At 43.9% G+C, this 22362-nt stretch overlaps 1 protein-coding gene across 4 annotated transcripts in view; it reads left to right on the top strand.

Annotated features, from left to right (window-relative positions):
- The first annotated feature begins 2630 nt into the window (after positions 1–2630).
- Positions 2631–22362, top strand: part of Satb1 (SATB homeobox 1) — a 93500-nt gene continuing 73768 nt past the window's right edge. Inside the window, exon 1 of one of the 4 annotated variants that reach the window (XM_021656119.2) lies at positions 2631–2654. The gene's annotated coding sequence lies outside the window, so the exon portion shown is untranslated. Of the gene's footprint in view, positions 2655–3231; positions 3371–9127; positions 9261–21839; positions 22360–22362 lie in introns of those variants that run through there. The other 3 variants (XM_021656117.2, XM_021656116.2, XM_021656118.2) reach the window with 3 other exon arrangements.

Raw genomic sequence — 22362 nt, 5'->3', positions numbered from 1 at the left:
GGCCTGGTTCTTGTGCGGAGGTCAGTGGCTAACGCTGTTGGCAGGTTTGGTGGCAAACACTTCTACCCAGCATATCAGCTCATAGGCCCAGTTTCCTCTGCCCTAGAAACCAGGCATGTTGAAGGGTATGGCAGTCAGAAAGGGGAGGAAGTCTCTCTCCTTGACTCAAAGCCTTCACTGACTCAGTCATCTTTTCACATTCTCACGTTATTTTCCCACTAAGGCCAATGCTGTTTTATCCCACTCCTTGTCTGTAGTATAGAAGGCAACACTGTACTCTTTTCTGAAAGAATCAGAGTGGTTACTGATATTAACTACTATTATTTGTCTTTTGGTATGTTTCTGATTTACCTCACTATCAACTGCTTATACAACATTTGGAGTTGTTAGAAAAATTTAATGAGGGCCAGTGAGATGGTTCAGTGCAGCACCCACATGACAGCTCAGAACCATCTGCAACTTCAGTTCCAGGGGAGGTGACGCAGACACGCTCTTCTGAGTTCCACTGGCACCATGCATGTAGATAGAGAACAGACATACATGCAGGCAGAAGACCCACACACATAAAATAAGACGATTAAGAACATCTCTACACAATGCTACCACTTCATGCTGGCTCCTGTAACAACATACTTTAGATCTGGTAATTTTTAAAAAGATTTGTGGTGTGTGTGTGTTTCTGTGTGAGTATATGCCACCTCAGTGTGGGCACCTGTACATCTGTTAAGGATGGAAGAGAAGGAAATTCAGGAGGTTGGGAGCAAAGTGCCCTCTTGCTCTACGTCAGGAGAGATCTTACCTTATGAGGCTTAGCTGGCAACATGAACCACTAAGTCAACATGTAGTACATAAAAGAGAAAAAAGTTAATGTATTTTTGAATTTGTCCAGCTTCACTGTAGGCTTTCACAATAATAATCAGTGGAAGCTAAGCATGTTCAGCCTTCATTCCCACCCAGTTCTTCTTCTCAGGGGAGACCCTGGTACTAGTTAGGCAGTTCAGCGTGTTGGCTAATCAAGGCAAGAGAATTTGGTGTCACCCAGGACTTGTGTTGGGGGGAAACTGGGCCAAGAAGGGAAAGTCATGTTTTACTTTGTTTTGCCCATTGTAATCACTCATCACTGTTTGCTTTGCTTTACAGAGGGCTCTTCATCTTGGGCGGCGGAGGGGGAGGGTAGCTTCCCCAAATGAACAGTAGTTCATATCGGTTTCCATCCCTATGTCTTTGGAATGGTCTCTTGAATAAAATGATGATCAACTGAAAAAAGACTGGAGAATTCCAGGGAATTCAAGGGTTGACAAGGGGAGGGGGCTCTCAGTAACCAGCCGGCACTTTGCCATTTTACTTCATTTAGAATTTAAGGGGGGGGGGGGGAGGAAGAAAAGAAAAGAAAGAAAAAAAGAAAAAGAAAAAAAAAAAAAAAAGCACCAGTTGACGCGTTTGCCACCAGGGCTCAAAGCGCCAGTCACCACCGTATCCCGTGCTTAATTCACAGGCAACCGACAGAAGAAGACCTGACAGAGCTTTTAGGAAAAACTGAATTCTCAGCCCGCAGTCACTTTCCAGGAACTTCCCTGCAAACAGCCCTGCGCTGGAGGGATGGAACTCCTAGCAAATCTCAGTCCTGCCACCCTAACTGCCTTCGCTCCACATACAATTATTTATGGGGACTTAATGAGAGAGCAAGCCTTATGTGAAAGAACTCAGCAAAGTGCAGCTGCTAAAAACAGACCTAGGCACTTCTACAGTCCTTATTTTTTTTTTAAACTGAGCTTCTGCAATTCCTGCCACGAGCCTAACAGCTCCACTCCTTGCCAAACACACAAAGAGAAAAGTAAAAACTGTTTTCGTTCTGCAAACCCCTTAACTTTGAGTAAACAGTAGTAATTTTCTGTCGTCATGTTCAATGCAAATTTCCCAAAGGCGACACAACAGGAAACAAAAGACCTGTTAGTTGATAGCTTCCTTAGAGCTGGGGGTTGGAGGAGCGGCAGGGGAGTGGGCTAAAGTTGATCGAGTCCAATTTCTCCTCGGCTTGGGGGTCCCGAGCCTCCAGCTAGTCTGATCTTCCCGAGCTCTTTGGAGCTTCTCCACTTGGAGAGGTCCCTGGGCCCTGCCTACCCTCCTATGAAGTCGGCATGTCTTGACCTCTCTGTCCCAACCTTTGAGTGGGCCGGGGTGGCAGAGGTGACTTGGACCTCAGCTTAAGCATCTCCTCCTGGTTGGGTGCATAGACCAGCAACTGCCGACACGAAAACGATGCAGACACAAACGGCTGGGGCAGAGAAGGGGGTGTGCAAAAGGACGCCTCGTCTTCGGTCCACTATGTGCTACTCCATCGGGGTGCCCAGGAGAAGAGGATGGGAAGACGGGAGAGCCCATAGCTTGAAGGGAAGCAAGCCCCCTCTAGGAAAGATCTCCACCCAACATCGAAGAGAGGGGGGAAAACTTGGCCCGAATGCCCCTACTGGGGAGCGACACACCCCACACATGCTGGTTTGGTATGGGGTGGGGGGGTGCTCAGGGCCTCTCACCTGACTTCCTCCTTCGCTGGCACACACACCAGTGCCCCGCGCTCCGCACCCCCAAAGCCCAGGCAAACAACGACAAGAGGAAGCGGCGGGCGGCGAGGGTGCGCGGCGGGGGCAGTGCAGGTGAGGGCCGGGGCGGTGGGGCTCCGGGGCGCGCCCACACTTACCCTGGCGGCCGCGGGGCCGCTCTCCCGCAGCGACCCCGCAACCCGGGCGGCACGCAGGGATGTGGCGGCCCGTGCTGGCTCGGGCTCGGCTCGGCTCGGGCTCCACTGCGCGCTCTCGGAGCCACCGGCCGCCCAGGATCCCACCGCCAGGGGGAGAAACGGCCGCGGGCGCGGGGGAGGCAGGCCCGGCCCGGTGGCTCCCGCTGCGGGGTCCGCAAGCCCCCCGACCCGGGCGAGCGGCGAGTGCGCGGCGCGCCCGGCACGCGCCCCCCCCCCCCGACCCGGGCGGCGGTATCGGGGGGGGGGCTGTCGCGGGGGCGCCCCGATCGCCCGCGCCGCGCTCCACACTGCGGGCTCCGAGCGGCTCCCGCGCCCCCTCCCGCGCCCCGCCCCGCCCCCGCCCCTTCCCTTCCCCCCGCGGCCCCGCGCGCTCTCCGCTCGCAGCTCGCCGCGCTCTGCCCCCTTTAAACGCCCACTTCGGATGGGGAGAGGAGACAACTTGAAGTCAAGTTGCCATTAACTTCCGCGGCGGCCGCAGCTCGGCGGCGGGGAGGGAGGTGGCAGCAGCTGCAGCCGCCGCCCGGGAAGTCCGCCGCCCGGCGCGCCCGCGCGGGGAGCCGACTCGGCCTCGGCCCGCGCCGCTGGCCCGCGCTGCCCCGGTTCCACGCCTGAGTGAGTGCCGCTCCTTTGCTCCCTGCCAGTGCCGCTCACGCTCTGGGTCCCTCGCTCGGCTCGTCTCCGGTTTCTGCGGATGCGGAACCGATCCAAACTTCTCAGTGGCCCCGGCTCGGGCGACTCTGCGTCCGTCGCGCGCCGGGGTCTTGCCGGTCCTTCTCGCGCGCGCGCAGGCACTCGGGGGGACCGGGCTGGTGTGGAGTGAGGGACGTGGCCGGGATGAGGACTTCCTCGTCCTTGCTTCACCGGCACACCTGCCCTGCAGACCCCGGTTGAACACTTTCGTCCAGGTAGTGGGCAGAGCCCTCCTCAGAGAAGGGCGGAGTGGGGGAAGCCCTCGGAGGGCGAGCGGGGGCGCGGGGGGCCGCTCCTTGCGCCCCGGTGTCGGGAAGGCGGCGCGGCGCCGGGTGGAGCGGAAAGGTCGCGCTCTGGACCTGGAGTTCACGTAGCATCCTATCCCGGCCCGTCGCTCCCCGGCCCTATCCGGCCAGCCAGACTGGGCTGGTGGCGAGCGGCGGTGGAGTAGGGGCCCGGGAAGTTTGTGGCAACTTCTCTGTCCCGGGAGCCACTCGGGCGCCGGGCGTATAAGTTGGAGCCCAGAGTTTGCGAGCCGAAGTACAGCGCGTGTGGAGCCCTCGCTGGCGATCGCGGGCGGGTCCCCGAGGGTGATTGAAGGTTTGGGCTGGGGCGGACAGCTGGGGGACGTGCGTGCTGGCTTAGCTGGGGTCGTGGTCGCACAGGTGCAGCGCCGGGGTCATCTCGTTTCCCTGCGGCCGCACACCCCCCAGAGCAGCGGCCTTCTCCAGTGTTCTTCCATTGCAGAGCTCCCAGGGCATCCGAACTGGGGTTGGAGCGCCGGAATGCCAGGGTCGGGAGCGTGACACGTGCGAGTGCCGGGCAAAGGCGCTAAACAGGTACCTTCTGGGATGACCCCAGAAGACCAAGAGGGCAGTAGCTTAGAGCTTAGTGCAGACGTTTTGGCCCTGGCCTCCACTAGGGCCAGATTTTACTTAACAAGATGTCAACCGCAGGGTCATCTCTCAAAATGCCGGGTTAACAACTTTGACCTCTGCGCCCTTCCTGGGAGAACTTTCTCCGAGGCATACCGGATTCCCAGGTTTAGGGCTTGGATTTCACTTGGTCACAGGGACAGGGAAGACACCTAGTTCCCCGGAAAGAACCTTTCTGCTGGCGATTGATTGACTGGGTTCCATGTTTGTGTCATTGAAGGCCAGAGCACCCGATTTTCCCAGGAAGGCAGAGGAGGGGAGTCAGCAAGAGTCAGCCAGAGCCTCTCTCCGCTAGGAGCCAGGTTTTGTCCTGAAGCAGTATCTGGAATTTACAGTGTTTGGGCTGCTGACAGTCAGCCTTCCAAACTTTACTTAAAATTTACACCTGTCCAAGTGGATTTTCTGAAAGAGTGATTTATTTTGTAGTCAGATTCTCCTGAAATAAATAAATTAATAAATTAATTAATAAGTCATGGCCGTGCTAAGTCTGAGGCAAGCCAGGCTTGAGGTGTTGCCTCTAAAAACCTCTATGCATCTCCCATGTGGAACTTGTGTTATGACCTACCAGCGGTTCCTCATTTCTATGGCAGATTATTTTTGTAGAACAGTAGTAAGTGCGTGCACTGGCTGCTCCAGTCTGCTGGCAAACATTAGCATTCAAGCTTACATTTTTGACAAATGTGCAGACAGGAATAGCATGAATAGGCATCTTAAATATTAACAACCCAAGCATCTGTTGTGAAACAAATTTAATATATTTACTCAGTCTTTCTCACATTGTTAGAAAAGGTTATAATAAGTGCTTAATTTCAACTTAACTTAGCAGAAGTAACTGGCGGCATCATTCACTACCTCCGAGGCTTTAATATAGTCACCAAGCAGAAATACTTTTAATTAAGTTGGTTAAGGACATTGTTAAATAAATACACTTTAAGCAGTGTGCATACTATATAACATGCAACAGTAGCAAAATATTCATCCTATTTGTGTGCATTTTAAATGACTCCATCTTATAAATGTACCAAGTACGTTTATTCTTCATCTCCATTTGACACTTATTAGTTCATTTTTTTCTAATGGAAACAATATTTTAAATGTAGAGTTGTTCAGTCATATGTAATACATAATATGTAAACAGGAGCAATAAAATACAAAGCATTGTTAAATTTGAATATGGCTACATGTAACAAGGTTATGCAAGAGAAATAAAATCACTGTTCAATTTTGTTTTCCTTTCTGAATAATGAATACAGATGATGGATGAAAAAAGAACAAATAGGGATTTCCTCCCTGAAGTAATAGCTTCTTAAAATGTATGTGAGGTAGGGGAAGGAGAACAATGATAAAGACCTAAAGAACTTCCCAAATCCACATAGCTATTTCCAGAATCAATGCATTCCTTACTTTCCCACAAGCTGAAATATGTAATAAATAATAGTTCTTTGTATGTAAAAGTATTCAAAAGGAATGCCTTTTGTTCACTTGTAATAAATTAATATATTCTTCTTTGGTTGGTAATCTACAAAAGTGGTTCCTTTGTCTCTCGGCATCTTCAACAAGAGCAACAACAAAATGAATATTGGTTTATTCTTCAGAGAAGCCTGTTGCCAGCTATAGGAACCTGTGACTGAATAAGAGATGATGCTGCTGAGCGATGGCTGAGAAACGCCACATTAAACCAGCAAGGTCTGAAAATCTAGGAGGGAATTTCAATTATTTTTTTCTTGTGACAGGTTGTAGGTTGTAAATTAGGCCTAAAAAGGTCAGGTGACAGGCACCTGTTCCTCATTATTGTAGGAATCTTTTGGTTCCAAACAGTGTTAAGCTAAACACAACATGGGTATATAACAGGGAGCCTCTAAAGCACTCCAGTGGTTTTCCTCTGCTCTGTAAATTTCCGAACAGGACATACATGGATAGGCCTTGCGTATAAACACATCATTGCTTCCATACATGTTATATTGGATGATTGCAATTAATATATTAGTGCTTGGAACTGATGAAGTACATAAATGCATATGACTAAATCAGTCTTCTAATTATGTCTAGACATTGTAGCTGAATGCAGAAATACTCTTTCTTAAAAAAACCTCTTTCTTTGCAAATTATTGATTGATTGATTATCAGAATTATGTTTATGTGGAAAACCTTGCCAAGTGGCCTTTTATGCTTTTTACATGGATTCTCATTTAAAATGATGCCACAAAATGTTTTCCTCAGCACCTATATATAGGGGGAAAATCAGTTGCTCTATATTGTAATAGCTTTGTGCCATACACAGAAGAGAAAGAAAACTACATTATACATGCACAGAGGAAGGATCTTCAGACCTGGCTGTTCTCTTGGCAATAATCAGAGTTCTTCCTAGTGAATAAGGAAGTACAGCTTCGTCTCTCTAAGTGGTCCCCTTTTAGATGTTTCAGAGAGCAAACGATGCATGTGTGTGGAAAAAACCACACTAGCACAAGGTGACAGAATATTAGAGGTGCAAGTCACTTTTAATTAGCAGAGGAGAAAGATTTTCAGGAAAGTAAATATCTCAGGTTATTCAGTTCTGTTATGTAAATATGTTCTTTATCCTTTTTGCCGTTAAATAGTTTGTGCTTATTATATGAAGCATTCCTTTTTAGTATTTGCTTTTAAAATTGATTTGGTTTTCATATTCCAAAACTCTGTGATGATTTTTTTTTTTACAAATTGATTTACATTTTGACAGAATAGAGTTAAGTTAATTAATAGATCAGGCACGAAAAATAACCCACAGTAGGGTATATTTTCTGGTAAAATGAAAGTTATGTTTCAGCATGATGAGCACCAGGCTTCAGTAATCTGCTCCTCGTGTGCAATGAGCACTTCCTACTTTGAGCTAGCAGGCACCTACTGTTTATTTACGCTGCATTAAACTGACAGCTCAGCAATCAGAGGAAAAATATTACTTACCTTCCTGAAGTAAATACCAGTTTATAGGTTAGTGCACGTATTTATATGCCTGTCACCACTAAATAACGGCTCTGTTCTGTTTTAATATCTACCTGGGCTGTAACGCAGGGATTCGCACTCTTCCTGGCTGGGAGGGAAGGGCCGACAGTTGTTCTTTGCTTCCACTTTCTAGTGGCAAAACTTTAAAGAAGAGTTATTTCGTCTTCTCATTTCTGTCATGCGAAAGCAGTTGGGAGAGATGTTGGACACTTTTCCTTTGCACCCCCACTGCAGCATCAGTCCCCTGGCGTGTTGGCGTGCCACCGAACACAGTCATCCCGAGGCCTCCCTCGGACAGATGTGTTCAAGCACAGTCAAGTATGCGTTTGCTAAATTAACTTTCTACAAAGTTCCAAACAGACCAAACTGTCTGACTCCTTAGATCATCCGTGTGATAAGGGTGCTTCCCTTCCAGTTCTTGGATGGAATGCTTTAGACTGTAATGCACTTCTGCAAACATGCCTGTAACATAGGGCTTATAGACTGAGCAATGGCTTCTTAGCCCCTCTCTAAACGTCGTCTTGCCTCCCTTGTTTTTCTTGTTGTTGATCTGCCAGCCTCAAAATAAGGGTTGTGGCTACTTTTATTTTATAATACTGAATAGATTTGCCTCTTCTTCAGTTCAAGGTCCCTCCCTTTTAGGGGCCCCTTGAAGCCTCAAAATCTTGCTGAAGTTGAATGCCCAAATCCATGATTAACTTCAGAGACTGCTTATTGTTTAAATTGTCTTAGGAGCTCTCGCACGTACTGCGCATACCCAGTTGTCAGTCTCTTACCATGCACTCCACTGACATCAGTGCAGAATATGGACTCAATGCAGCAAGCATGTAAATCAAATCTGCTACACAAGGTTCCTTCTCCCCACTCTCCCAAAGAAAAAGCATCTCCCGTGCTAATTTATAGATCATTGCTAACTGCTGCTCTCAATGGTGAGTCTATTTAAACTCGATGTCTTCATATAGTGTGATCAACACATTAACACACATTATTTTGTACTTTTGATCTTATGCCAACGGTACCTTTTGCTGTTTATTTTTTAAAAGTCTTTTTTAAGATCAGATATTTCATTTTAGAGTAAATAGATACAGATTGTGTGTATATATATTCTGGGTGAGATTTAGTAGTAGAGTGTTTCTCTAGCATATTGGCCTATTTTTATTCCTTCAAGTCATTCTGTATCACTTGCACAGTTGTTGCTGTAATAGTAATTCCAACCACCTCCTTCAATGGACTTTCAAGGATGTGAGTCAGTCAGGGACCTAGTTTAGTTACGAGAGATGAAAAGCAGCAAACTGATATCCCAGTATTTATGATACTACTTTTCTGCTAGAATTTATTTGGTTTAGTTATTTGACATTTAATGGAGAAGGAGCTTGTAATCAGACATTCAGAGTCTCTTCTGTTTCCAGGGGAGGGGAGCTCTTGCTGGATAAAACATTTAAGTGTATTTCATTTTATTGTTCCCGTCACTCATTTTGGAGCCCGCTCATTGTTGGACAAATTTTTGAATACTTAGGGGTGCAGGTCCCAGTGTTGAGGGGGAAACCCTCGCAGAGGTAGAAGTCTGCCTCCACCTGGCTGTGACTTTACTAGACTGTCTGTGGCTCTTGGCCAGCCTCCCTCCACAGCGCCCTCCGCTCCCCCACCCAGGTGTGCAGGAAGTGGAGGGCGTTCTGCCCAGCTGAAGGGGGTGGACTCTACTCAGAGCTCTGACCTGATTCGTGGCGCACCCTCAGATCCGCAGACATGGTCCAGCTGCTTCCCAGGCAACTGGTAACCACCTCATTTGGGACGAGCCTGCCTTGCTAGCGTGCCAGAGACAACTTCAGCTCTATCACCCCATCAAAGATCTCTCTTCTAGGGCTAGATTCGGAGACCAGCCTCTGGTACTTGAGAGGGTAAGTGTCAGGGAAGTCTACAGGCCCGCGGTTCTATGTGGAGAGTCAGGCTGCAGCCACACTGACTGACAGACATTTTGCTCTGGGGATGTTCTCGGGCATTTGTCTCTGTAGGATATTGTTTTTTTTTTTCTCAGCTGTGGATGATTTGAGACCAGGTGCTAAGGACAGTTTTTCAGTGGGCATTCATTCTTGGGTAGTGAGATGTGCTACTAGGGAAATTCTTAGACCTTCTTTCCTTGAGGTATTTAGAGAAAAGATAGCATGTCATTTGTGTGCTGGGGAATTCTTCAGATGCAGTTTTCCTGGAAGCCAGAGCTGATGGCATGAGATTCCTCTGTAATCTTACTCAGTGGTTTCTGATGTGCTGTTAAGAGGGTGTGAATGACAGTTTGGCCTTTTAATGTTTTTTAGTATATTAAGGACTTTAAGGTAAAAGAAGTTTTATATTATAAATATTTCATTGTAATAATTTTATAAATAAAATAACAGTCACTGATACAGCTATCTTTTGGAATGAAGGTATCCTTGAGTAGATTGTGGCCATAATTAGCTGTTTGATGTTGAATGCAATTCGGTTTTCTTGTTCCAGTGAACCAGACAATGGGAATCATTGGAAATCAACAATTAATTCTATGTGATTCTTGATATTTAGCAAGCTGTTCCTTCACCAAGGAAATATTTTACTAGTGAATGAAGTACAAAATACAAATGCTTACAGCTTTACATTTTAAAAGATTCCGTAGAATCCACAACAAAATCTAAGTGAAACAAAAGATGCCTTGCTTAATGATAGAACAGTTCTCTAGTCTGTGGGAGGCAGGAGCCATATTTTAATAACCATGATTCCAAAAACTCTTAGAGCTGAGCTACTTTTTTGATGGTTTAAGAGGACTAAGAAACAATTTAGAACATTATCTTAAAAGTTTAAAAATGACAGCCTTAGTGTGTATGGAGTCATTGTATTTTAATCATACTGTATGCTTATTAGTGTTATTAGAGCAGTAGACAGTTAATTACAGCCTTTTTCTGAGACATGTTAACTGTATATTAACAACCATGGTAAGAAAGAATGATGTACACTCTTGGATACAAGCTGCTGCTTGCTAGATTGTTGAAAAATATCTTTTCAGATGTATGGAGTCACATTTTTGGTCAAGAATCATCAAAGGTTTTCACTAAGATACTTTAATTTTAAAACTTCTGCAAGTTATGGAATGCCTATGTTTTTCCTTTTTCACCTGGCGTTGGCTCCATGGCTTTTGCTCCTGGCATTAGCTATGCTTCCTGCTCCGAATGTTAGCTTTTCCATCTTGTATTTTGAGATGCCTGCATTTCCTTGTTTCTTGATGACTTTGGCCAACATGGACCATGTGAAGCTTACTGAGTTGATTTAGCCCGATAAATTTTTTTGTGGAATCATTGTATCATTGTTTTAGTCAAATTACATTATTCTCAATTCCATATAACCTAATGCTTAAAATACATTGGAACAGCCTACCACAGTGATGATTTTTATTGTCTAAATCTCAAACCTATGTTTCGGCTATTGTTTCTGTCACAGCAAAACAGTAAATGACTGGAACCACAGGGTTTTAATACCTAAACACTTCCCGTGGATTGGTTAACTAAATTCCCTTGATGGATTTGTAGACCTTGTAACCTCATAATATAGCATTCAGAAACACAGAGCATTCCTTCTTTGGCAAGCTTGTAGCTACTGCTGTTATTATCATATAAGGTATTAAACTACAAAAACGAATTAAGGATAAGGTACATTTCCGCACCAGATAAATAGGTGAGACTAAATGGACAGTAAGCTTCTCTGTCTTGCATATACTAAGCACTTATTTAAGGAGAGCAAAATTAATAATTGGGTAGCATTGAATATAGTTCATGCTGATAAAGATTTATTGAGGAAAGAGACTTTTCTATTTACCTTTCCATTTTTGTTGATATGTGAGCATTTAATCCTCCCATGATCCCTGTTGTGTAGATTATTGAATGCTTTTCTTTCTTAAGTGTGTCCTCCATCCTATGCTGTGTTGTGGACGGCAGTGCTTCCACACAGATAAGAGTTTCTGTCTTATCCTCGCCAGCTTTCCATTGGGATTATGCTAAGTCTATCTTTAGGTTCATGGTGCTTTGATGTTAGGCTGTGAATCAACCCAAAGCTCTGTCCTGAGTTTGTTGTTGGGCCACCCTGGAGAGGTCTAGCTGATATTCCAGAGCCCAGCATAGCGAGGATGAGTGGTGCAAGGCTCTTGATCTCTACCCCCGTACCCCAACTACGGTGATATTTTCTCAGGACCCCATTAACTAGATGTCAGCCATGATGAATGTGTGAAGACAAAGACTAGTTTTGTACCTCATTTACTAACAGGCTAGGATTTGGGGTGTTTATATGAGAAAGTTTCCTTTCATTCCTTAAAAACTCACACAAGAGTCAACAATAGGACTTGTTAGCTGGATGTTGACTTTCCGAAAGGTTACAGACATTCTTTGAAAGTTAACTAAAAAAGTCACTTCTTTTAAAAATTTTATTATCTTTTTAAAGCATGTGTAGGACTATTTGCAAGACATTCCTATTTAGTTACACACACAAAAATATTCTTTAAGTGGTGCACTGCTGTGTGACCTATTGCATTATCACACATATTCTGTCTCTTTAAAAACACACTCTCCTCTATCTGCCCTATTAATTGTTGATATGTTGCCATCCACGAGACAAAAATTAGAGCTGTAATTAAATAATCATGTGATGCTCCTTAGTGCCAGTGAGAGCAAACTCATTTTTCCAGGCCCTGATGGTCACTGATTATTGTATTACCACTGGCTTGCTTGATTTTTTTTAAACGATTCTCTCTGTAGCTTCCCTAACCACTGTCCTTTTCAAAATTAAAGAAAGTAACAGACACTGAGCTAGTTAATTGGCTGGAGGTCCTGAGGGATGTAGGTAGGCTTACCTTTTTTTTTTTTTTTTTTTTTTTTTTTTTGCGTTTGGTCACCTGGTAGGTTCTTCGGCAGGGCTACATCAGTAGTGTGGTTGGCTGCCATTTAATTTACACTGGTGTTTTGGCTGGGATGGAGGCATATGGGGAATGCCAGGAGAATTACAAAAGGAGCTGGGTATTAAAATTCAGAAATGATTAAAATTGAAATAAAAGGATGCTGCTTCTTTGCCAGTACTCTGGCAGTCATAATGACACATAGAGATTAGCTTCCACCTTCATCCTTTCCTTCTTTCTCATTTCCTCTTGTTTATTATTGACACATTTTCCTTCTGTCTGTCTCTCATCTCTGTATCTTTTGTACTATTATGTGTTTCTCCTTCTCTTGCTTTCCTTAAGCATGGAGAAGCCTACTTAACCTTATTATAACAATAACAGAATAGGTTATTAATATTTAATACGCACATGATTAAAATTTCTCTCCCTTAAACATAGGTCAGCTGTATTATTATTAACCAGCATGTAATTTTTCATTTAAAATATTCCTATTCTGCCTTGCTGTTTCTGAAATGCCTTCTACTTTAGTAGTGATTTAATACATAATGTTTAGAAAACTGTGGACGGCTACTGAGAAAAGAACTTACCAGTCATGGATAATCAATTATGCATGAATTCAAATGTAACAGATGGAATCTGGTGAGTTAAAGTTTCTCTTTGTCTTAGTGTTTTTTTTTTTAAATTTGTTTGTTTGACACCTGTCTCTTATATATAGATAAACATCTAATGTAGCCTGTGAGAAATTTCCTTCTGTCTTTATTTCCCTTTTAAAGTGAACTTAGATTTTACATTGATGTAAAGGCAGAGACACCTTGATCTGGCCCTAAGCAGCTACTGCTGTCCCTTCATTTCATAGATGTGGAATCATGCTAGCTGGTGACCGCTCAGCTGGGGAGTGAAGTGTAAGGGAAGACCCCCACCTAGTTTTCCTATCTTCCCTTCACTCTTGTTTTCTACTGTGTCAGATACCCTTTCTGTGGGATTTGCTTAATAATAGGGTGTTACACTAACTGGGTTTTGAAGGGTTCCTGATGAAAACAATGGCATCCTACTTTTTAATTGAGTAATCTACTTGCATGTTATGCAAGTGTTAACTACATTTATCGTTATCCACATGTACATTATGTACATGTGTACATAAATAGAAACATATCTACATACACACATAGATGTGTATACATACTGGGAGATAGGTCAAACCATCGGATTTTTCAAATCTATTAAGAATTCCACAATCATTGGTCTTATATATACTAAAATGTGGTCCTTCCCAGCCTCAAAGATACACTTACACTTGTTTAAAGCTTCATAAATTTTTAGTGTTAAATTCCCTGTGTACAAAGTGAATTCAAAACTTGGTTTCAAGGGCCTTAATTATGTCCAAGGAAAGAAAAGAAGTTTCATTTTCATTAAATGTACCATAAATATGGAGCTTTGCTTCTTCTATTGTGGAAGTAATGATAGAGGAAGTTGGTACTGACCATCCATCAAGCAGCATGGTTTCCAGACAGTTACAAGCTGGTCCTTATCAAAATTGTTCACAAATGTACTGTCTGTCTCCCACATGTGCTTATAGGTAAAAAAATACAAATGAAAAAGCCTTTACAAATAAAAATAAATGACTGAAAAATAGTCTCTCTAGTTCTTTTATAAAAGTTATAGTCTAGTATTTATAAAGTTTTTGCTTCCTAACTGCTGGAAATTTACATGTAAATTTATAGTCCACTCTAGTCATCTAATTAAGTTTCACAATAAACATGTTAATAAAGAGGCACCTTCAAGACAGGTAAATAGGCCTTCTATAGCTATATTGTAAAGCTATTTATAATAATTAATGTTTTTACACATAATAAATATATCTTTAATTTAGATTCACTACATATTAATATTCCTTAGTAATGCATATCAGAAAAATACATCTATATAAATATGAACTTGAGTAAAATATAATTTATAAGTTAATTTCCAGTTCATTAAAAATCCCACCATTAATATAAAAATTCCTAATATAAAATAAGCAGAAACAGATGACAGAATAGTCTATGCAGGACAGCACAGCAGAGGAACAAATGCTTGTAACTGTTGGATAAAAAGTTAATTACTTTGATCCTTATCCCTACCAGAGAGGTAACTGACTAAATTTGAAATTAATTAAATTTAGATTTAAGAGTTTTGTTTTTTAAAAGAAGTCTAAGTCTTCACATACAAACAATGAATCGATTATTATGTAGCTTATGTTTACACCGCCCTCACAAATGTCCTCACAATGATGCCTTCCGAGGGAAGGTGCACTATTTTGTGAATGTAACTGTTTCACTTTGGGAAAAGATACACAACGTATATTTGGACTGACTATGTTCATTTGTTTCGGTCTCTCTCTTTCTCCTTTGCTAAGATATTGTGTTGAATAAAAAGTATCTTCTTGCATTGGAGGACCTTCAAAATGGGTGAGATACTGGTTGGTGATGACCAGTCCAGGTTAATTATCTTTGGGGTCAGACACTCATCCTGTGAATTAATTATGTAGCACCGACTGGACGGTGGCTGTTGGCAGGTAAGAACAGAATCCTGGGAAGTTGGGGCAGGGATGGCTGGTTCAGTCTTTTTTGGAGCTCATTGTTTCTCTGAGGCTTGGCATGATGTATTAATGACAATGTGTTTTTACTGCTCTTAGGAACAGCTGATTGATTTGCTCCATTATTTTGTTTAAATTTGTATCCTGTGGTAAATATCTAAACTAAAATATGCCATGTTGATGCTATTGAGGATATAGTTCAGTGACACTGATTGTATTCACACTGATATAAACAGCCATCCCCACAAGCTCTTCTGAATTCTTCCATCAGCCCAATAGCATTTTACTTTTGAACTATCAAATTTTAAGCATTAAAATGGGGTCTAATCATTTTTCAGGTGAGAGGATTTGTCTCAGGTTGTGGCTTTCCTTTGCAGTAGACCATCCCCTGCTCTAGTGTCCTGTGGTGTTTCTTTGCTTTGCTCATGGCAGTATAGTACTCAATACTGCTTTTGGCTGATGTCCCCACAGACATCATTTGGACTAGTATTTGGGCCTATTGTGACATCAAACTCTTTATCCCTGCAACTAATGCAGAAAACAATAATAATAATATCTGCATCTCTAAGGGAGTCTGATTGGCATGTCTTGGCTGAAGGTTGGGAAGGGTTGCTGTTGGAATTAGAGTTGGTCCAGCTTCCCAAGAGTCCTGCCTTCCCAAAGAAGAAATGTCACTCAGCTTTAGGGCATCCAGGGCATGTACAGTGTCAATACTTTGGTTCTGCTCAAATGTAGTGATGGTCTGGAAAAGAAAAAGAAACAAGAAAAAAAAGTTCTCAATTATTTGAAAAGCCCATTCAAAGTTGAGTAGTAGTTGTGAGGGGTAGGGGCTGGGAGATCACAGTCAACTGTGTTGAAGAGCGGGGAAGAAAAAAAAAAGACTTAGAGGAAACTTGGATAGTTCTGGCTCCAGTAAATAATAGACTGGTTGTAGAACTGAGCTTCCATGTGTAATTTTGTGGTTAGTCGCTTATGTCTGTGATGATAAATCACATACCTGCATAGGATTTCTGGCACCCCAGTAAATCTCATGCAAGCGCCCAAATGCTAATTTATCATGGTTCCTTGGACAGCATACCCCTTTGTACCAACTCTGTGATCTAATATCCTGTTCCTACCCCCATATCTGTCTTTTTGAAACAAATGCCTGCATATTTACTTCTTGTGTTTTGGAGCACTCACTGCTGGTACTTGCAACAAACCTGACTTTCTAAGTATCCCCAGGATTAGTTAAAAACCTCAGTTCAGGGGTGTCCTAGTGGGCTTGTTTGAGTGTCTGTCTCCAAAATACTACCTTAGCTAGTGGCTACCAGACCTGATCATTTAGCAGACATATCCTGGGAACCTTAAAAACAGTTTGGCTCGGGGCTGGAGAGATGGCTCAGTGGTTAAGAGCGCTGTCTGCTCCTCCAAAGGTACCCGGGTTCAATTCCCAGCACCCACATGGCAGCTCACAACTGTCTGTTAATGCTGATTCCAAGTGTTCTGACTCCTTCACACTAATGCACATAAAACCAAATAAATCATTAAAAAAAAAAAACAGTTTGGCTCACACATCTTCAACCATTCGATTGCAGTGGCTGTGATCCCCATCCCTGCCTTCTCTTCCTAAGGGTCTTAAGCATCCTTTCATGCAAACAGTTCCGGGATTTCTTCCTGTGGTGGCAGGCACCGTGAGAGAATCCAGAAACACACACACATGTGATAAATTTTAAGTTGCTTGGAGCCTTGCAGTTTGCAGGTACCAGTATAGATTATTGAGTGCTACAAGGCTGATAGGACAAGTAATATGACAGAACAGCAGAGGAAGGAGAAAATAAGTCATAGTTGTAGCTGTAGTCATTTTCCACCCCCTACAGTGTACCAGGTTTTGGACAGCAAGAGTAAACTAAGCTATATGTTAAAGGGGGTAGCTGAGTTCTTTAATTCCAGGAGCCATAAGATACAACCAGGCATCTGGAAACAAAGGCACAGTGGTGGTCCTATACGAGATGGATTGAGTGGCAACTGCAGGAATCTTCACTGATCTTTGCTCAGTTTTAGATGTGGGTCTAGAGAGAAATACTAACTTTGATGATGCTATTTCCACTTGTCAAAGATTTATACTAACGTCTGTGGAAGGAAAGGTAGCTTTGAAAAAATTTGTTCAATAAACCCTTGCTAGTAAATTTAATTAAATTAATTAATTAATTTATTTATTTTGGTTGGGTGTAAAGGCCCAGCTGTCTTGCCAGCTATGATGGCTAGCATAGCTGTGATCACAACCTGTTGAAAACATATCACAAGTTAACTTATTTACATCCAAACTCAGAGGAATTAGGTGACATCTTTTGATCACTATCAGTCTGGCTATAACTGAAACCCAAATTTCTTGAACGGGGAAATGTCCCAAACCCTTGAAATCTTGGGTTTGAAGTTTATTGTCATTATCTTTTGCTCTTTTGTGCAACCTTTTCCAGGCTTTAGCATTGTTCTCTGCAGTATACTAGATTTTGGTAGCTGGATACTGTCCTTGTTTGAGTAGGTGTCTACAGTTAATGCTTTACAGAGAGCCATAGCTAAGGGGGTTTGTGCTAGCATCACCAGGAAGCTGGAGTAAGGGTGGAATGCTTTGTGTGTATTGTATTGAAGTAGTGCAAGCGGCATTTATAATAACTGCATGTTGTTGCAAATGTATTACAGGACCCTCTCAAGCGCAGACACGTCTGGAAAGCTATCTTAAATTTGTATTCAGTGGTACACTAGTCTCGTTCCATGTAACATTACAGATCTATGGGCTAATTTTAAAAGAGAAAATGATCCCCATTCAGACATCATTAGAATGTCTGAAAGCCAGTCAGCACCTTTAAGACTCCCGATCAGATCCTGGGCTCACTTAGTCATCTTTTACAGGAGTTCTTTAGGCAAGTGCTGTCCAGTAGGACTTTGTATAATGGGGAAGAAGTGTTCTATTATCTGCACTGTGCCATTGTGTGAGCCACTAGCCATGTGATACCATGGAACACTTGATGAGGGATGGAAGAACTAACTTGTGAATTTTATGTAATTTTAATTAATTAAAAATTAAGTAATGTAACCACCACTGCACTATTCCTGCTTCCTCACATACTGTCAATGGTAAAGGTTGATTGCAAAGGGCCCCAAGGGCTCTTTGCTCTTCTACATGCAGTCATAATGCAAATATTGTAAGAATACTGTATTCAGTTATTGATCTATGGCAATTAGAGACTTCTGCACTCAAAGGGCTTATAGCCTTTTGATAAGGGAGGTGTTTGCTGCTTGACTAATAATCACTCAGATGGTTAGTTGATTAAGAATATGATGACAGTTATAAAGGAGAAATACAGATTGCTTCGAGAGTATATGCTAGGACCTATAACTTGTTGTAGGATTAATTGGGACTTTAGTAAGGGAAGATCATGAGGGGGTGCACTTGAACTTCTCCAAATTCAATTGAGGCTACACGACCCACAAATGTCAGAGTAAGTCAGTTAGCATATGACCTGCCATGACCTCCAAAGATGGGCTCCAAACTTATAACGTTACATGCAGACATAGACTGCAAACTTATGAACTTGAGCAAGTGGCTGTCTCAAACTGTAAGCAGTTGCCATGATGTTGGTCATAGATGGTAGGAGTCGAGAGGCTGCAAATATTTACAGGATATTTCATTTCCTCATGACAATATGTTTTGACGAAGTTGTTTGGGCTGCAGCCCCAGCGTTTCCTCCTGCTCTAGCAAGTTGGTGTTTGGTCCATTCAAGAGATGATATAGGAGTCAGTACTGACATCCCAGACAGACAAAATGAGACGTGTGACAGTGAAACATATGGCCTGAATAGACATCCTTATATGGCCAGCACAGACCATATTCCCAGAAACTCATATACAGAAAACACCACCTGCAGCTAAAGCCAAAAACAAAGAGTTGACATGACTAAAGCGGCACGTTACATAGATGGAGCTGCTTTGAGTGGAGATGGCCAACTGTATTTGAATTTAAAAAGATAAAAACCAAACCAAACCATGTCCATAGAAAGCATTACGCTGTCAAGTGCTGCTTTACTAAGTCACCGGGGAACTGCAGTATCTGGAAGCATTCGCTTAGGAGTGCCTTCTCTGTTTATTATGGCTGTCCACACTATTCACAACTCTAAATGTGTTTCAACGCCTTCGGCTGCCATCTGAAACACACAGCATCCTTTCATTAAGTTTTTAAAGTCTTGTGTATTTGTTATAATATTTCATGCTCATTCCCCATGTGTGGCCAGTTCAGACGTCTCTTTCGCACGAGAGGAGATGGACACACTCTCTTCCCCATGGGCTGAATAGTTCATGCAATAGCGCCCCAGGACGTGGACTGCTGAAATTCTCCAGTTTGATAGCAAGATTTTTAAATTTTATTCTGTTCTAACTTTTTCAATAATTTCTTTTATCTTTATGGCTAAAGAAGATGTCCCTGTAGAATCAGGTAACATTCCCCCCACCAACATGCTCATTTACACTCACATAGATCTTGGAAGGTGATTTAATTTTTTTCTTTATTATTTTGATTGGGTTTTACTGGCCAATCCTTAGTAGCTATAGTGAGTACACTACAGAGGAAGATTACACACATACACACATTCTCATGAGCATATATAGTAATAAATATAATAAAGTAATAAAAACAATCACTGGCAAATCACTAGGTATCAGCCTGTAAGCTGGTATTTTAAAATATATATAGTTTATTCTTTTAAAAAAAGTATTTGCTTTAGGGAAATTAATATATGTATGTGCCTAATGGGTTGGTGATTTTACTATACTATTATTCTGTATAATAAAGTCATTATTAGATGCCATTATGCTCAATTATTCTGTCATATCCCCAAGGCCCTGTTGGTCCTTATTCCATACTTTTATGTTTTGTTTTTTTTTTTTTGTTTACGAATAGGTTGTGATTCCTGAGTAAAAGGTGTGGTTAAGATGAAAATTTCCCAGGTTACATTTTTAGCATTGATCAGGTCATCAGGACTCCGAGGCAATCAGAAGGCGTTTTGTCATACTTATTTGTGTAAAATCATTGAAGCATTGATAGTATTTTCATTCCCCTGTTGTAATATGGCATCTTAGAAACCTTCTTTGTTTTTAGTGTTTTTGTCTTTTAGCTCAAAACTTGTTTTGATTAACAGCTAGTATGTTCCTTCCTTCCTTCTTCTTCCGAGAATTCAATTGAAGTTGAGTTGCATGAACAAGTGACATTGCCGCTTTGTAGGCCAGTATGATTTCTCTTTCTCTCTCTTTTTATTATTGTTTGTTAATCCATCCAGCATGACAGTGGAACACACTGTACCTACCAAGAAAGGTCAGGTTTCAGGGAAACATGTCAGGTATTACCAATTTGAATTTGAAGGGCTGTTCAGATATCCACACTGGGGACTGAAATTTTAATGTATCCAGTGAAAAACATCACTGTTCTTATCAAGATAATAATGTTTGTTCTTTTAAATATCAACTATCATTCAAAATAAGTTTAGCCTCCAGTCACAATACAGACTCCCACACAAGTGCTATATTGGGCTGTATTTGTATTTTCCTTATTGATTATTTCACTGTAAATAGCCTCCACATATTTAAACTTTAAAAAAAAATGTACTCTTACCCTTTGTGGTGAAGGTGGTTTAAACTTCTTCCCTTGTTTTGGATGTTTCTGCCTCGCTATTTCATGTTCCTTTTTTTTTTTTTGTTCTTAAGGTGTTGGTGCCAAGATTCACAGTTGCCCTCCTCAATTTTGACTAACCTTTCCGGTTTGTGGCCGAACCTGGGTGCTCTTGGAGCTTTTTGTGTGTGTGTGTGTGTGTGCTTCTCCTAAACTTGTCCTCCCCAGGAGGCCATAATTTTCTCCCCTTTTCCTTCTGCTTTTTTTAGATTTCTAGTGTAAACAGTGTGCCTGAGAGTGTATTGGTCGCTTTAAAGAGCTTCATTTGCATATCTCATCCTCATCTCTGCGGTTGTCCTAACTTGTTGCTTAAAAAAAAAAATGTACCTCACAGTGTTTTTCAGACCTATGTCTTTCTCTACTACTGCATTCTTTAAAATGTAACACTTAGCTCTTGCTTGATAAACTGCTTTCAGGCAGGACCAGTAACCTCAGTGCTTCAAAGATGCAGTTTTTATTTTAGGTGAGAGGTCACAGTGTTTATTTCACAGTGGACTGTATTTAGTCACTTATCTAAAGAAGGTCATACTGTGTGATAATGACCAGGGATGTAACTGGGGAGCTTTCTCCTGATCACAAAAGTGTTTATTGCCACAAAAGGTGCATTCTCTAACGCAAACTTTCCTATATTCGCCCAATGGGAGGTATTTTAAGAATGATGACATCTTTTCCTTTGTAATAGCAAGTCAGGTGTGTTTCCAGTGACCCAAATTTAGTTTAACTCCAGCACTACGGGCCGCCGCGCGTTTCAGAAGTCCCAAGTATCCGTGGCTCTGACTTGTTCCGAAAGCCCTTACTCAGTTGCTAGTGGCTGTCACTCCTGGCAGTTTAGAGACCGCATTCCATGGAGAATGAGTACTGGGGAGAGCGTCATCAGGCTTCTCGCCCTGCTTGCCCTCCTACCCAGGCACTCGGTGGGGCTCTTCCCTCCAGCCACGTCCCGCTGCGTGCCCACCTCCAGTGCACCTGCATGCCCCCGCCCTAGTCCCTACAGGGCGGCACAGGGTCCCCGAGTCGCCCCTCTTCCCCCCGCTGCCCGCACGCACCTGCCCGGGGCGCCCCCCGCGTCCTCCCCGCGCCCCCGGCCGCCGGGCATTGTGTACACTCGGCCGGCCGCCCGCCTCTCTCGCTCGCGGCTCATTACGGATGCTCGCGCGCCCGGCCGCCAGCGCGCGCCCCACTCTGCTCTTCCCGGGCCGCCGCCGCCGCCCCCGCCCCTCCCCCGATCCCGGCCCTCCAGCCCGGGTTTTGAGCCCGGTCCCTCCCGGCCCTCCCGCACCCTGCCCCCGCCGCCCGCGCTCCCCCTCCCGCGCCCGGGACGCGGCGGCCCCGCCGGGGTAGCAGGCTGCGGGCGGCCGGGAGGAGGCTGCGCTGCCAGCCGGTGCCTCGCATTAAAATGAGGAGGAGGAAGAAGCGGCAGCCACAGCGGCGGCGGCGGCAGCAGCGGCGGCGGCGAGGGCTGCAGCCCGGGAGGACGCGCGGAGCCCAGCGCGGCGCGGCGGCGGCCACCGCGGCCGGGATGAGTCAACTCCTGGTTTAATGGGGGCAGAGCGGCCGCGGGGGGACACGAACGAGCGAGCGACGGGCCGCCGTCCGGGGAGCTGCGCTCACACGCGCGCGCAGACCCCCGCGCGCCTCTCCCGGGCCGCCGGCGACTCCGGCCTCGCCGCCCGCGTGGGGACCCCGCCTGCAGCCGGGCGCCCACCGCCCTCCGCGCAACTCTGCATCAGTTTTGGGGGGCCTCCGGGCGGCGGCCGAGCCCCCCAAGTCCCACTGCCATTGTCGACCGCCTTGTTTACCTCCGACTCGGGCTGAGTG

Source organism: Meriones unguiculatus, chromosome 16 (assembly GCF_030254825.1).
Source record: "Meriones unguiculatus strain TT.TT164.6M chromosome 16, Bangor_MerUng_6.1, whole genome shotgun sequence".
In the NCBI taxonomy this organism is placed as follows: domain Eukaryota; kingdom Metazoa; phylum Chordata; class Mammalia; order Rodentia; family Muridae; genus Meriones; species Meriones unguiculatus.
This window is presented reverse-complemented; position numbering and strand designations above follow the sequence as displayed.